The following is a 17623-nucleotide window of genomic DNA, read 5'->3' on the forward strand; positions in this document are numbered from 1 at the left end:
CTGAAGAGCCTCCCTATCTTCATGCAGATTGACACTCCCACTTAACTTGGTGTCATCTATAAATTTACTGATGATACACTCTATGTCCTTATCAAGATCATCAATAAAGATGTTGAACAGAAATTAACCCTGAGGAACACCACTTGTGACTTTTTCTTTACAGAAGGCGTTGTTAGGCGTTGGAAAGGGCTACCCAGGGAGGTGGTGGAGTCCCCATCCCTGGAGGTGTTTAAGAGTAGGGTCGACATAGTGCCGAGGGATCTGGTGTAGTTGGGAACTGTCAATGTTGGGTTGATGGTTGGGCTGGGTGATCTTCAAGGTCTTTTCCAACCTAGATGATTCTGTGATTCTGTGACCGGCTGCCAGCTGGATTTAGCTCCATTGACCACCACTCTCTGGGACCATGCATCCATCAGTGCTTGATCCAGCAGACCATTTGCTCATCCAGGCCATGGACAGCCAGTTTTTCTATGAGAAATATATGGGGAACTGTGTTGAATGCTTTTTGAAAATCCAGGTAGACAATATTCACAGCTTTTCCCTCCTCCAGTACTCAGGTCATTTTATCATAGAAGGAGATCAGGTTAGTCAGGCAAGATCTGCCTTTCATAAACCCATGCTGACTAAGCCTGATCCCCTGGTTGTCCATTATATGACTTTTAATGGCACTCAATGTGACCTGCTCTATGACCTTCCCTGGCACCGAGGTCAGACTGACAGGTCTATATTTTCCTGGATATTCCTTTCTGCCTCTCTTGTGGATGGGTGTCACATTTGCCACCCTCCAGTCCAGTGGGACCTCCCCAGTTAGCCATGACTTCAGGTAAATCATGGAAAGCGGCCTGGCGAGCACATCTGCCAACTCTTTCAGCACCCTTGGGTGTAACCCATCTGGTTCCACAGACCTGTGTGCATCCAAGTGGTGTAGCAGGTCTCTGACCACCTCCTCTTCAGCTGTGCTGACCTCAAGCTGCTTCCCCTCCCCATCTCCCAGCTCATGAAGCTGAGTGTCCAGGGAACAGCCAGTTCCACTGCTAAAGACTGAGGCAAAGTAGGCATTGAGCACCTCAGCCTTTTCCTCATCCTTAGTTACCATGTTCCCCTCTGCATCCAGTAAAGGAGGGAGATTTTCCCTAATCCTCCTTCTGCTGTTAACGAATTTATAGAAACATTTTTTTTATTATCCTTAACAGCTGTAGCCAAGTTGAGCTTTAGCTGCGCTTTGGCTCTCTTGTTCTCTTATTTGTCTCTCCTATTTATTTTCTTCTGCAGGATTGCAAGAACTTCTTGGGAAGCACATTAACTTCTGTGCAAGTAACATTTTCTGTATAGCTCTGGCTTTTTTGAATTACAGTGCTTTGGGAGGAGCCCTGTTAAAAAAAATAACTTTATATCTATCACAAAGTTTCCCTTAGATGCAGACCAAGCATAGCAAGCCGTGATGTTTTTCATTTTATGCTTTAGGAATTTCTACAGATTTAGCAGTTTTAAAACAGACATTAAGCTGTTCTTTCTTGTTTTTTTTTAGCTGTGGAAATGTCTTTAAATCTCCTGAATATGCGCCATTTGACCTACTGAGCTCAATAATGTAATGGCATAAGCCCTCAAATACGAAGTCTACAGACAGTTTAGATGAAAGTGTCAATGGTGTGTAGGCAACAAGCTGACATAAATCCTAAAGAATTTAGCTTTTAAAAAACCTTAATTCCTTCTTTACTTCAATTTTCTTCCAGGGCTCTCTGAAAGGCCTCTTTTGAACCTTTTCTCAGCTTCATACAGCTTTTAAAGCTATGTCAGCAGGAAGAGTGGTAGCTTATAGGTATAGCAATGAAATTATAACCAAACATATGTAAAAACATGCTATAAGAACATTTCCTAAAATGGACTTTTCAGAAAATCAATACATTTTCACTGAGGTAGATCACCCAGCATCTTCAGTTAAAGAGTTTTACCTAAGCAAACTATCAAAAAAGAATCAAACCTAACCAAAAACACTGAAAGAAATTATATTTGTTATGAACCCATAAGGCCTTTTTAAAATAACAAAGCATTTCATGAAAAGCTATGCAATTCCATGGAGTCCAGTTTGGATCTCAGCTCTATCTTTATGCAGTTCCATCACTTCACACTAAAAAAAAAAAGTAATCTAATTCTTGGAAGTTCAGGGGATTTTTGTTTTACCTTGACTATGAGTGGCGTTGTGAGTGTTTGAATATCCTAAAAACATCCTCAAATTTGTGTAACCACTAGGAGCTGCTGCAGGTTCTCCCAACTGTAGATCCAGAGGATACTGTGGTTTGAAAATGTTCCTGTGCATGAAATTTCATAGCAAACATCCACCTTCCACATTATCTTAACTTGAGGTGGAAATACCAATGAATCAACATTTTCTTAATTAACTTTATTTTAATCCTGGTGTTAACTGATCCTTGAGGAAGGGAAATATTTTTTTCACTAACTTCAGCAGCACCAGCAACAGAATGGGAGCACCTATTAGTGTTTTTAATGAAGCTGAGAGTTAGTGACTGTAATTTTTCAAGTAAAGAATTGAGGTCTCCCTTTAAAAAAAGTATTAGAGATTAGTATTCATTCTGAGGCATAAAGCTTTTTACATTGAAACTTAATGAAGTAGGCTCTAAGGTATTTCCTGTAATGTATTTCAATAAAAGAAAATATAAGCCAGTGAAGTTGCTCATGTAAGCATTCAGGATTTAAGGAATTACTTGAACAATGAATGCATGAAGTTATTAAACTTCTTGGAGAGTTGAAATGTGCTGAATTAAAACGTGATGAATCAAAAGTAGCAGTCATTTCAAGTTTGAAGGATTGATTTAATACATGCAACTGTAACATAATTAAAACAATATGCAATTTTGTTGCATTTACAGAGACTCTTGACGGGACTTCTGGATCATTAGAACACCTTTGCCACAGCTTTTATTTGGTACATTCGTACACCAGTTACCTCTTGGCAATGGCACAGTCTCAGGAAGATTATATTCTAGTTCTTAGCCTCAAGTAAAGGGACAGTCTGATGAAATTAGCAATTTTTAGGTTTTATTTCTTCTGCTGTACTGGCAACATTAAGACAATCAGCATGACTAAGTAAAATTTTGCTCATGCATGGGTTATTGCATAAAAGCAACAGCAACAAAAAAACCCTGATATGAGACTAATCTGTGTACAGATTTCTACGTATGTCAGGTATTTAACAGTAATTTTTTTAATAGAGAGGCTTAGAAAATGGATAAGATTTTCTCTCTGAGACAAGTTACAGGAATGTGCCCTGTTTAAAGCAGCTGGAACACTGATACAGTGAGATTAATTATAACATAGAAAGGATAAAAGAATTACTAACTATTTAAAAAAAAAAAAAAACAAAAAACAAAAAACAACAAAACAACCAAACCACCAAAACCCAAAGAGCAGAAATGAGAACAATGAGAATTATTTTTTCAACTCACTGAAGCGTCCTACTATTTAAAGTAGCCCTTCCTGGTGTCCTTTTGCATGTCACAGATTTTGTATGTCCCCATTAATTCATTTTCCATTGATATCATGCTTATCTCATTAGTATCAATATGTCATTGTCAGTTAGGAACCCAAGAGATCTTCAGGTTCGCTTAAAGTTGTCACTTGGACATCAGATAATATCAAAACATCATTACTATAACATTTATCAGGTGGACTTTTTTAGCTTTTACTAATTTGTTCAGCTCCTGAGTCTTCTAGATGTTTATGAATATAAAATTTTCATTATATTGCTAATGATATCACACTTTGCCTCTGTAATACCTACACAATTAAGACTACATGCAGATATCAGGTTTGCTATCTTCATGGAGCTAGGAGCTCCTATACAAATGATTATTAAACAACATGTTAAAAAAAATGCAACTGCTTACTGACTGTATTCAAACAATAGTTTGTTTGCAGCTTCTTAGTAATCAAAATATAACAAGCTGCCTTTTGACAAAAGATCTTTCTGAATTACTAATTTAGATTTTTTTCAACCCATTCTACTGAACACAAGATAGATGTATCAGAACAGCAGAATACCTGGGCATCATCTAGAGTTTAATGAATGCCTCTCTGACCCTAATGCATTTGAAAGCTCTGTTAGGGATGGAGATAAATTGTTATTTAGAATCAGCCCTGCAGTCCCAATACTGTTGTGTTCTGTCTCTCAGAGCACCCCGTAATGTATGCTTAAAAGGATGAAGGACTAGGGCTCAGTGAAGAAGTTTCCTTCATCCCAGCAGTGCTGCTGTCATTATTTTTCTCTGCTAACAGTAGGGAGATCTGTCACTATAAAGCTCCCATGATTATAGTCACTTTCTAAAATGGCAATTTCCTTATCAAGAAATCACTCTCTCTTTATAAAACCCCTTTATTATTTCTGAGAAACAAAACTGTGCTCTGGAAGGATTACCCAAACACATTAGGGGACTGTTGCAAAAGGAACCTACAGATTATTTTTGATCCATATACTCTGTGGGCAGTAACCAATACTGTACACTTTTGAAACAGATCATTGGAGACACACCCCCTGCCCCCCTACCCCCCCCCCCCCCCCCAATCCAACCACACAAAAAAAAAAAAAAAAAAAAAAAAACACCAAAATTTACAAGGAAGAAAAATTCTCAGCTGGTCATTGCATTGTATCCTTCACCTGTCTGCTGAGACTTATCCACCACTTTTCATGTGGGAACCAAAGGAGGCAGATTTGAAGATAAATGGTTTTTTTTAAGGAGAGGGTTTCACAGGAGACCTGAATGTGGTGGGGGAATTCAATGTATTAAAATGTCAGTTAGTAGCATGGAGGGTGTACACTGTTTCTCCCTTTTTGGTTTGTTTTCTTTCTGCTACTCCTATATCCATAAAAATAATTTCTTTCTTCAAGTCTTCCTTTTTCTCACTTGTTGCTTCCATCCTCTAAGCCAACTCCTTTATTTTCATGTCCTTTTACCTACCTGTCTTCTCATTTTCTCCCCATCTCTGTTCCCTTTCAGACTGAATCCAGAAATGACACTGCACAAGTAGTAACAGTTAAGCATCTGCAGACTCATACCCAGTGCCTTCTCTAGTTACTGTCTGACAGACATTTAAAAGGTAGTTTACTTCTTAGCAGTATCTGGATTCAGGCCATTGCACCTTCCCCATTGCCATTACTAAGATTCTCTGTAACCTCTAGCTATCTACAGGTAATTTTTTTCATTAGCTCAAAAGACTGCTGCTAACTCCCTGTGGTTAGAAAGCAGCTTTCCTTATGGGTAAATTATTCCAAGTTGTCCACTGTAAGCATAATTAAAATAGAATGGTCACTGCCATATTAACCACAAATAATCTGATCAAATACTAGAATGAAGCAATTTCGTTCTCTCATTTTTTAATTTAATTTTATTCTGATGCAACAAGTTCAATGAAGTGGATGATACCTGTAGGTTTATACCAAATCTATAACTGAGTACACCAAAGCTGTAATATTCCTTGAGGAATGTGACAACAGCACAAACGAATCTACTGATGCAAACAAGCCTGACCATGATACCACCCACAGACACATGACAGAGTTATTACCCTGGTGTGAGGTCTTGGAAACTTTCCACTGGTGAAAAGGATTAAGGGTGCTGGACTTTCAATTAAGAGTGATAGTTCAATTCTATCATACATTTCCATCATAAACTATGTGAAATAAACACTGTGAGCTTCTCATGCATTTTTTTCTTACCTTGATCTCCAATGTCACTCGCAAAGCAACTGTAACGGACAATAATGCAAAAGTAAAGATAATTTTTAATAAGTCAGTTGAAGACTTCCCTGAGAATCACAGGATGGAGCTGTGCACACCACACCACACTAGTTACACTATTATCCTCCAGTCACGTATAAATTTGCATGGGCTCCAGCACTCCGAAATGCAGATGCAGCAATGCAAAAATACCCGCAGGCCAGCACAGGTGCCTGTTGCAGCCTTTACAGCAAGCCACTGGATAAGCAATTCAGTCAGCAAGTTTATAGTTTGAAACACAAGCAAAGTGCTTCACTTTCCTCTGATGCCACCAGGGACATACAAATCCTGCCTAAATGTCTCACTCTCTTCTCTGCTGCCACTATTTTGAGGACCGTGTTATCTCTCACATAAATCTGCATGAAAGCAAAACCCCATGTATCTGCTACTTCAGCTCAACCCAGATTAGGTCATTTTTACATCTACCATATTCTCACATTTTTGTGAAGGAAAGCTGAAGAATGAGGACAGTAGATGTGTCTGATTATTCTTGAAATACACGTGCAAGTGGCCAGAGACAATCTGGCCATCCCTTTTCCCTGCAGAGGAGGACAGAGTCCATCTTGCACTGCTTGACATCTCATGGATTTTACTTGAGAAGTCTGATGAATACACAATTTCAGAGGTGACACAACTCACTAACAATGAGTTGACAGCACCAGGAGATAATCAGGATTTGGGACATCAGAATATGTCAATCACAGCCTTCCCAAATTTCTCCATTTCAGCCCAGAGAGGCCAAGCTTTAGGAATGATAAAGTACATCCATGAAACACAACACTGAAAAGTGAGGTAGCTGCTCTAGTCGAGATCTCAGAAACTGTATATTTGTGTTAGCACAGCTTTATATCCAATTTAATTAGTTCTGCCTTTTAACAAATCTACTTAGCTCAAGCTGAAAAGCTTGTACTAAATCTAGCTCTAAGGCCCTTCCTCTCTCTATCAACACAGATTTGTGTTGATATTATTGCAGATTTATAGTTATAATTTGTAATTCTTCCTTTCTCTATTGGATGGAGAGAGGAAGAATTACAAATTATAGCTATAAATCTGTAATAATATCAACACAAATCTGTTGGTGAGATTATGTTAGCCTATACATAAGGACATGGGTTTTGTATGCGACAGCTCAGGGATGGAGACAGTGAACAGCAGAGTAAAGGGTGATTTACACTTCTCTACGAAAAATTTGCCTGATGCCAGGGTAAAAAATGGCTGCAGAAACAAATACTTAACTCCTGGACAAATGCTCTCAGAACAGTATGTTCTGAAGTATGTGAGGAAAACTCATGTCCTGTATCAAACAGGACTGGGTTCTGCTTAAGAGTCAGATGTATCTGAGCCAACAAAGAATAAAAGGCACCCTAGACTGGTAGTTTGGCATCAGACATGAAAAAAAGAGGTTTTGCATGAAAGTGGGAAAATAAGTACAGGAAGACAATCTTTTCTTACCATAGAACACTGAATAATAATGCATATTTTACAAGCACACACTAGCATTTGTTTCTTAAATTTCACTGGGTATTGTTGCTTGTAGTTAGCTACACCTATAAACAAAAATCCATGTGGCGGAAAAGGGGAAAGAAAGATATTAAATATTTGTCACCCCAAGTCACACACCTTCAGTCGGAAGGAAAGATTTTAGCATACCTGCAGACTGTTAATAGCAAGCTCTTCTGCTGTCTGATCAAGTGGCAGCACAAGTCAGAAAGCACAAGTGGTTCACATCCCCCAAACCAGACATCTCTGCCTTGTAGGTCAGGAGTAGTATAAGGAAGCTACCTGGAGATCACACACAGGCCACCTTTCATTCAGCAGCTATCGTCACACTCTATAAATGAGGGCTCCTGGCTGTCTAGGTGCAAACCCTCCTCTCCCAGCCCTCTTTATGACTGAACACTAAGTATTTTAACTCCAACATTCCTATTATCTGTATAGCAATACGTCATTCCTCATATACATCAGGGATTTTGGCCAACGCATACTTCAGGCTATTGCCTGCAGTAACAGGTAATACACAAACCCAACTCTTGGCCAAATCTTCTACACTGAACAAATTTGACAGGGGAAGCACTGGTGCAGAATGAATGCAAATCAGGATGCCAGTTTATTTTCCAGTCATTTCTGCACATAACTAGAATCTAATCCAGTTATAGTAAATATTCAAAATCTTGATGTGAGGATGAAACATATGTAAATTGCCATTGTGATTTTTTAAAAGTAAACTGGAATCCAGAAAAATCCATCTTGTTTCATTATTCTCTGCAGCAGAGAAGAAAATTCGGTTGCCAAGAGCAAATTAAAAATAATAATACTAGCAACACATTTACATATGCATTCCGCTTCTTAAAAAATAAGGTCCCTGGATGTTATAGAAGCCAATAAATTATTGCACAGACTCTATGTAAAGTATCTCAGCAGAAAGTAGATTATCTGCTCACATGTGAAAAAAATGAAACCGTGCCACTTCAAATCTGAGTATACCACTGTTGGTGTGTTCTACACTTTTAATGAAATTATAGAAGGAATCATTGATGACTATGCAGAAGTCATGTCTTCTGCCAGAGCTGTCAGTTTATATAAATGCCTAGTGGGGGAACCAGTATTAATGGCTTAAGCTCCTCTGTACCCTGGAGCTACGTTTGGTTGTGAAGACAGGATAAGCAGGTACGCCAGGCTCCCTGCCCTGCTCTCCTGCCAGCTCGTGACACAGCTTTCAGAAGAGTGCCATAAACAGACACAAGTGCATGTCTGCCTATTCTGTCAAGGTTGTTAAAAACAAACTTATTGACCAATGAATGAGGGCTAAATGCCTGTCTAGTCAGAATTACACTATGCTGCTAAAGGCATTTTTAATAGAGGAAGTGCTGAGAGCTCACTTTTTTATTTGCCCTTGTATATTGAGTCAAGTGACAGCACAATTTACTCATTCAAATGGAAATATAGATATGAAATAAATAAAGCCATATTAAGGCTTTACCAAACCACAGTTGTTTTTATGTATTATTTAATCAGTTCTTAGCCATAAAATTATGCAGCTAGATACAGAAGACCAAAACCAGAGGCTTGCTCTCAGATGATTTCATAAAAACAGTACAAAATATTTGATATTAATAGAACTTAGAAGCTCTTTGGTTCCAGGGAAAAAAAAAAAAAAAAAAAAAAAAAAGCCAAGGTTGTTTAACTGAGGCATGAATTTAAAATCCTCTCAAATGTTGGTTGGTTTTGGTTCGCTTTTTAAATTTCATGGCACTTTATCCACAACTCAGTATTTTGTTAGAGAAAATGAGGTGATGTCTAGAAATTTAAATTATTCTGAATGCATAGCAAAGACAGTACAGTGTAGCTCCTGAGTCTTTCTTGCAGTGAAAAGCCTGTGTTTCAGTGTAACCCTGTTAGGTTACAAAAAAAAGAATTGTGAAGCTCTCATTAATATATATACCTACAGAGCAACTGCCTTTGTCTGATGTATTTAGCTGCATTTCTGCCCTCACTTCATTCCTCAGTTCTTGTACAAAACCTGCAGAAGCCAAAAGAAAGATTCTCAATAGTTCCACTGGTGGCCTTCAGGCTTCTAATATAATAATTTGATTTAAGATCCTACACTGTACACTATTAAACAATGCAAAATATTAACAGTTAGGTTAACATTCAAGAAACAAAGAAGTTACCCCAACAATCAATATTGTTAAATATGTAGGACAAATAACAACACTCACCTCTTTTAGCTGCAGGTTTATCAGAAGCAGAATATACATCATGGCAGAAAGGAGCTTCTTTGTTTTGAGAAGTGGTACTGAAGTACAGTATTTGTGACTATTGTCTTGTGGACAAGGGGTAAGCCTCTTTGTTTGTATAGCAAACTTCATCTACTTTCAACAGGCATAAATTGAAAGGTTAGAGGGTTTAAACCATTTTCCAGTTATGCTATGTCTACCAAGCAGCAACAGCTGGGCAATAAACTTTTAGCCATAAATGTTTCTGAAAGCAGTAAGTTCATGGCCAAAGCCATAACTACGGTAACATCAATTGATGTCCAAAATGCAATCTAGCTGCATAGTTTCCTTTAACATGAAACAATATCTTACATTGCAAGGTACTTACTAGCAGCCTCCAGGTTAAATAAAACAGGTTAAGGTCAGGTGGGATGGCTCTGAAAAGCTTCGTTGAGTCAACATGAGATTTGTGGCCTCCTCTGAGCCTCCAGCGTTCCCTGATTTCATCCCCATTCTATCGAACACTCTCAATATCACTTTAGACTGGATATTGAAATCACTTAGCAGCAATAAAAAAGAGGAGTGCTGCAGAATTGAATCCCATTTTGCTCAGCACATATCTCTAAACTATTACCAGTGTGAAATGAAATCTAATGCCTCCCTTAGCAATCCCATCTTCTTTGTCCTATTGTTTTTCTAGGAGCGTTATGATACACTAAATCCATTTGGACACACAATAGTACATGGGTTGTAACACAGATTTCAAGAAGAGATTTCCAAATTTATGTAGCCACTGGATCAGGTTGCTTTTTATCCGTCACTTGCTCACAGAGACATCCATTAGCTAAAGTAGACAGAGACAATGCCAACACCTTAGATGAAAGACAGACTTACATAGAATGAGTAGAAAATGGTGAAGTTACCTTAGTGATTTTGTTATCTGATCTTCAGAGCATTTATACTAGTCTAACTTTATAGAAAGAAAGACAAAACCCTTTGCTATCATTTCACAAGTATTATTATTTCATACAATATTAAAATGAAGTAACCTTCTGTTAGGCTAAGTATATAAGCCCAACCTACCATCTCCCTTCCCGTTGCTTGGAGTTTACATTCTCTCTCTCCATCAGATTCTTAATTACTGATATCTGATTTACAGATAGGATGGCAATAAGAAAGCTATGGTTACCTGTGACACATTTTCTTTTCTTTTTTTTATGTTAAATTTCATTGTAGTAGAAAATGCAAAATGTGATTGAATCACTGCAGTTTCATCTAATGTCCTCTTTAATGTCCTCTCTACAACGGTACCAACACTTTACAGAAAATGTGACCAGCTGAAATCTAAATGTCTTGACTTTCATGGGGAAAACAGGGCCACTGCTATAGTCCTGTGCTATCTGAGATGCATCCGCTTAGTACTGCTAAACACTACCTGATTTTTTCTTGTTTTTCTGTTGTTCGTGATGCCCCCTCTTTCTCTCCAACCACATCCTCTCTTCCATAGCATTGGAAGTTTTGCTGAAATAATGTTTAAGGCAGGTGACTGATCTGCAAAGCCAAATAAGTGGTGAATTTGCAGAGCAAATGAGGATATAACATGCCCCAAGGAGGAGTTTGGGAGGAGGATAGCTGTGTTGTCAATTATTGAGAACAAATGTAGCTTATGGAGTTTGGGTGGAAAACTCATCTGATTGCTCTTGGCCAAGATTAGGTGATGGTTAGTCAACAAAATGTGATGCCCAAGAGACTGTGAAACTAAACCCTCCAGAAACATGTCCAAAGAATAAACTGAGTATAAGGCAATACTGTACTAATAAATCAGCTGTGCCTCTTAACAGTAACAGAGTCAGATATGCATATAACGATTCTGTTTAAATCATCTGAGGAGATTGTCAAAGCTATTCTATCAAAATACATCATTATCTTTAGTTTTCCTAAAATTTAATAAATGCTATTACTTTTTGTATTAATGAAGATAACAGTCTCTTTAGATAGCTGCATGTTACAGTGTCTTCTTGGATGGCATTTTTAATTCCTCACTGTTATTTCTGGAGTACATTAGTTCCAGAAATGTCATGAAGACAGGATCTGGCATAGTGAGTCCTTGATGCAGCTTATCAGAACTAGTGACTGATTAAAAACTCCTGAATAAAAATTCTGCAATGTGGGAATAAAAGCTTGGGCAGTCAATAGAAATTATATCTAAAATATAGAAGTATACAAAATAGGAAAATGTAAGCTAAAGATTAATGTTATTTAAAATATAGATCCAATCTAAGGAATACAACAGAGTGAATTTATTAACTATTACAAGGTAATTATTATACAGTAGGATCAGTATGTAGGTTTTCTCGATATGACTTTCAAATGGAACATGTCAGTGCTAGACCAGAATATGAAGCTATTGCTTGCATTAAACAACATGTTATCATGTGGAGTAAGAAAACATTCAGCATGAATAAAATTATCACAATTTGTCCTCTCATACATGTTCAAAGTTCATCAGGAACTTACTGGAAATTGTGCTTTCACCATTTTATTTTTCATCTGTAAAATATAATTGCTATCTAAATGAAAGCACTCAAGCTGGTTGCCCAAAAATATTTTGGATGTGGAAAATGGATAACTTCAAACAGTGTATTCAATTTCTCCCACTGTTACAATCAACTATCATAAGGCATGATTTAAGTGAAAAGAAGACATACCTTAATATAGGAAATATGTTAGGTATATGGTATACAGCTACTTTTCATAATTTGCAATGTATGTAAGTTATAACAGCATCCTGATCTCAAAATTAAATTTTATTTTATAAGACATTGCTTCTTAAAGTACCTTTTACACATAAAAGTAGAGCAAGACTATTAGCATGGCTGTTAGACCATAATAAAGGATGTTCAGGATTCATCTCAATTATGCATTTTGACTATCATACTGTGGCAGTACAATTCCCTTTTCAACAACAAACCATGTTCATGACACACATATAATGCAATAAAATTGAGACAGATAAGAGCAATAGGTCTCATTATTCTGTGCATTTGAATCAGAAGACAATGCAGCTGCAAAGAATGTGCAAATCAGTGTCTTTCAGAAGATTTTGAAAGATCCCATTGCCACAGATAAATTATAAATCAAACAGAAATAAACTACACAATTACAGAATACATATTTTCTATAAAATAACAAGTGAACTTCTTTTTAACTACAGATTAAATAAGGTATCCCTTGTTAGCAGGGTCAATTTATTACATGTACCTTTTACACAATTAATCTGATAGAACAAAAAAAGCATCATGTCTTGAATTAAGGATAGTATTGGGTGGGTCACCATTAGCCACCTGTTGCTGATCCAAATCATAACAAAGGACACAGCATAGCATGGAAGTACCCATGTTACAGAAGACTTTTACACCTTAGAAGAAATTTAAGACCTAAAACTTTGTCTCCAGAATGGAGATGGCAGAATGATGTACATGACAACGTCTCTAGCTCTGGAGAAGTGCAAGAATGTCCTGAAAGACTGAACTGAGTAGCACAAGATGATTGTCTGAAGAAGGTGCTCATGGAAAAGCTTTCACCTTGGAACATTAACAATAAAATTTGCAAAGATAAGAAAAAAGATAGTTGTTGGGGTATTTTTTCCCCTAAATAGCTCTTTAACCTTATAATTAGAAAATCTGTAGCCTTGATGGTGAGAAAATGGGAATTTCTGTAACAGTCACCCCAACTAAGATGCATAAGTTTAACAGAAAGGGAATTTTTATAGAACTTCTCCAATATAGGTTGCAGACTGGTTAGATGAGGTGGAACAGAGCCTCAAATTTCTAAAGTTCAGCTTATTTTTAAGTGTGATTTTTTTTTTCCTGAATAAAATAAGATCTAAAACAACAATCAAAAGTTAAAGATTCACAAAATATAAACAAAAATTAGGAATTTAGGCAAAGTGTAGCCGTTGAACAGCTGTATACACATTCAACCTATTCACAGTGTACCTAACAATGATTTAACTGACAATTCATTAGGACTTCATACAAAAAAACAGTTATACTTCTACAAAAAGTGCATTTTTTTGGTTCAGCCTGTTCTTTACACTACATGCACAGTAACTTTTATTTCATGAAACTTTGTTTTCTTTACCAAATCACATTGACATAAAGCTGTTGAAATGGGGACAACAATCAAGATCTTAGTTTTATTGGCTGTCTTTTGCATTTACATGATAGGCATTTGTCTGCTTAGGTAAGAGAGAACTGCTGTTTGAATTCAGTAATATAAATATTTTTTCTTACAAAAATGGGTCTTCTGGACCAGGGAATATACTATTAAAGGTAGAAATATGAGGAAAAAATTAGAATTAAAATATAATATATGCCACTGGAATTTTCTTTGTCCTACACTTGTAATTACAATGCAGTATTTTGTTCCATACCGAACGTTGACAACTTCACTTTTTTCTGATCTGAATAATTTCGCATCAATCTGAAGAAGTAATATCCACATGGAAATTGGATTAAAGCAATGAAGGAAGCTTTTACCAAATGTTCTCCAAGAAAAGCTGATGTTTTGAATATATTTGGGAGAGAAGCATACCACTGAAACAGATATTTCAGCTACCACATCATGCAGTCTACAAAGACAAGCCAGATGTTTAGCACTTCTTCTGAGACCCTAGTATCTATGGGGAATTCTGTTATTTATTCGGAAAACATTTTATTTTTAAAAACCCCAACACATCAGCAGTATACAGCTTGTTATAACAAATGTACAACCTAAGGTTTTCAAGAGTATCAGATTTTTTTAAAAGAAAAAGAGTTTTAAAAAGCACTCACACAGTTCAGCTTTAAAAAGCAGTCTTTGTTGATCTAAAACAGGCTGGGCCACTGTAGCCCAACTATTTCTGAATAAAAGCCAGTCACTGTTAAAAAGAGAAGAATGATAACACCAGACATATTACAAAAGAGCCTGTCAGATGTAAGCACCCATAGGAATAATTGTGGGGTCTTGCATGTACAAGAATAACTCCCACACTAAGATCAGGAATACGGGGTTAGGCTTTTTATGCTCTTATGCTTTTTTGTTCTGTGTGAAGACAATAGCTCTGGAGTTTTAGTGTGGAGTTACTTTCATCAGACTGGAGACACCTGCAGTTTTAAAAGGTCACTGGAATTGGTTGCTCATTAGACTTCAGATGTCTTTTAAATAGATAAAAGCCAAATCATTGGCATTGTAAATTGGTCTACAATGCCATCAGCATATAAAGATAAAAGCTCCAAATGTGATATTGATTGACCACCGTCCAGCAGTTACGCTATTACCAACAACACTAGAAAAAACAATATTCTTTACGCACATACTACTTCCTGTATTTTTCCTTTAGTCTAAAAACTTACTAGTTTCCTATAAACCATTAGACTAGCCTACCTTGCATACACATCAGGGTGGGAGGGAAGCTCACCGAAGTGCCACTGCCTTTGGTGTGCTGAATAGCATAATACTTTCATGGTCTGAAAAAGCCAGTGAAAGTGACATTCAGGTTCTCTTCAGTTTCTGTTATTTACATCTACAATATAGTTCCCATTAGGTAAGATAACATTTCTATTCCAGGCAGAATGAAAGCTTAAAACTGATGATGTGAAGCCAGGGCACAACAACTGCAATACCATTTCCAAGTTCCAGGCTGCAAATAAAGCTGTACCTGCAAACAATACAGGGCATTTGTTCAGGCTATAAATTAATACAGAATTTGAGCTATATCTTGCAGATGAAACTGTCTGTAGTCTTCTCTTAAGCAGTCAAATAAAGCAGGCTAACTGAGCCAGTCCAATCTCCCAGTTGAATAAACTTAGAGCAAGCAGTCATTTCTTGCTGAACTCAAGCCGTGGCACCTGGCCATCACTGAAAAAGAGAAAAAATTCGAAAACCTAAGAAGTTTTGGGGGCTGGGGTATGGGATAGAGAAGGAGGAGCAGCTGCCTTGCTATTGGTTTATCATTGCACTGTTATGACTACAAACTTATCTATATTGGTATCTATATGGTGCCTTTCAGACCCCTGACAAACAGCTGTGGAGTTATTATGACTAACACACACCTCACTACAGGGACCAGATACCACACCACTCTATTTTAAGTATGATATAATGGAAAATGGAGCAGGGATCTCAAATGGCCTTTAGCTGTTAACCTCAGGAAGCAGCTTTAAAAATATTATATTTGTTATTGTAGTTGTTAATAGTTTCCAAAAGGATGACTCCTAGAACTGCAAGAGCTCATTGACTTCACATACATACATCCTTCTCTGAGGTTAAATGGGAATCGTTCATGAGCACACAGCTGAGTGAAGAATTACCTAATGAAGTGCTCTTGCCTGAGCACATCCAGCTCCGACGGCACTTCCTTGGGAACATAAAAAGGAGCTTTTAGTGTGAAAATCTGGTTTTGTTCGAAACTCTGAAAAGTTTATGGGAAATACTGCCTCTAGGCTCTGAGACAGAGACATGCATAAATGCACAGAGCATTGTTCACATTTACATCATTATGGTCTCAAGGGGAAAAAGGTCTGAAAAACATATCTTTTTATAAAGAGACTGAAATTATCTAAGTTAGAACATCTTAGTAAGTGACAGTCAAAGGTACTTACCAAGGCAGACTTTGCTGAAATCCACTCTGTTGAGTGGCTCTTCAAGAAACAAGATACAAAAGTCAAAAGCATGCATTTCAAAGTCAGTACTGTAGAGCTCTGCATTGAACTTCACACCAATTTAGTGATGGGAAAAGAAGGCATTAGATAGTGACATTTATTTTGGGAACTGGAGAGGATGGATGATGATGAAGTGATTATATTATGGACAGTGTAACATCCACAGTAGCTAATTTGATGATAAATTCACTTATCACCACATGAAAATTCCACAGCATAAGAAGATATTAAATAAGAATTCCCCTGAAAATCTCAGCTGAAATTTCAGGTGTGACTCATTTGACTTATACAGTGATTTTTCAGATCATATCTTAAGAGCAAGGCAAACATAATTTTTTAAAAGTTTCATTAGACTTATGGATTTTATTTTTGCATCTAATGCAAACTCTATTTTCATAGGTCAATGAAATATCAATCACAGGTTAATTTCATTTGTCAGAACCATTGACAGCTAAAAGTGCTTGCCTCTTATATGAAGGACTTCCAAATCCTGAAACAACAGCTGGCATGACTATATTTTTGAGTCATCTAGTTGGCTGAATTATTCTGAAGTGTGCACAAGACAGAACCAGAGGGAATGATGAAAAAAAGTCACTGACTTGAGAGAAGGAATGAGCAAGAAAATTTTGTAAGAAAAGGCAAGTACAATGACAGAATTATGCTTTTTCTTTTGTTTTAGTCTGTAAGGTTATTGGTAACATTGGATGTTTGCAGCTTTCTAATGTATCCTGACTGTCAAACCTTAGGGTCAATGCTCTGGTTCCTGCTGAAGGGAAGGAAGGAGAATGGCAGATGAAGAAATGGAATGCAAAGAGCAGGACAAATACAAATAAATGTGGTGTTGGGTGTCACCTGGACACCCAGGCAGGGATGTTCAGATGGGAAGTGTTGGTGATGGGAGCTTTGAGGGACCAAGGGAGTAATTGTTAATGGAGTATGGAGGTGTCAAGCAGCAAGAAGTCACATGGAATGGGGAACAGAGCAGGGCACTGGATCAGAGCAGTAAGGCCAGACTTGCTGGGTAAGTAGACTGTGACTGGAATTTAGTACTGAAGATGATGACCACTTAGTCACTGTAGCTTGGTGGAGAGCACAGAAGGGTGTGGGTAACCTAAAGATCTGCTGTTGCTGGTGGTAAATATGCATGGCACTATAAGCTGTTTTATAATTTTCTCTTCAAAGGCCTAGAAAATGTTACACAATGTGTGAAGCAATCTATTAAGGTTTTGCTCTCAAAAGTTGGAATATGTCATAATCACAGATGTCTGTGCGGGCTTTTTTCAGACACATCATGTATTACTATTGTCTCTGACTACATGATGATAGGCTGTTGTTCCAATAGCATCTGTCCTATTCAGTGCTAGAATGGTGCTGCTCTAGAATTTCTGTAAGGTGGAAGGGAGTTCTACCTG

This window comes from Athene noctua, chromosome 4 (genome assembly GCF_965140245.1).
Source record: "Athene noctua chromosome 4, bAthNoc1.hap1.1, whole genome shotgun sequence".
Taxonomy (NCBI): Eukaryota; Metazoa; Chordata; class Aves; order Strigiformes; family Strigidae; genus Athene; species Athene noctua.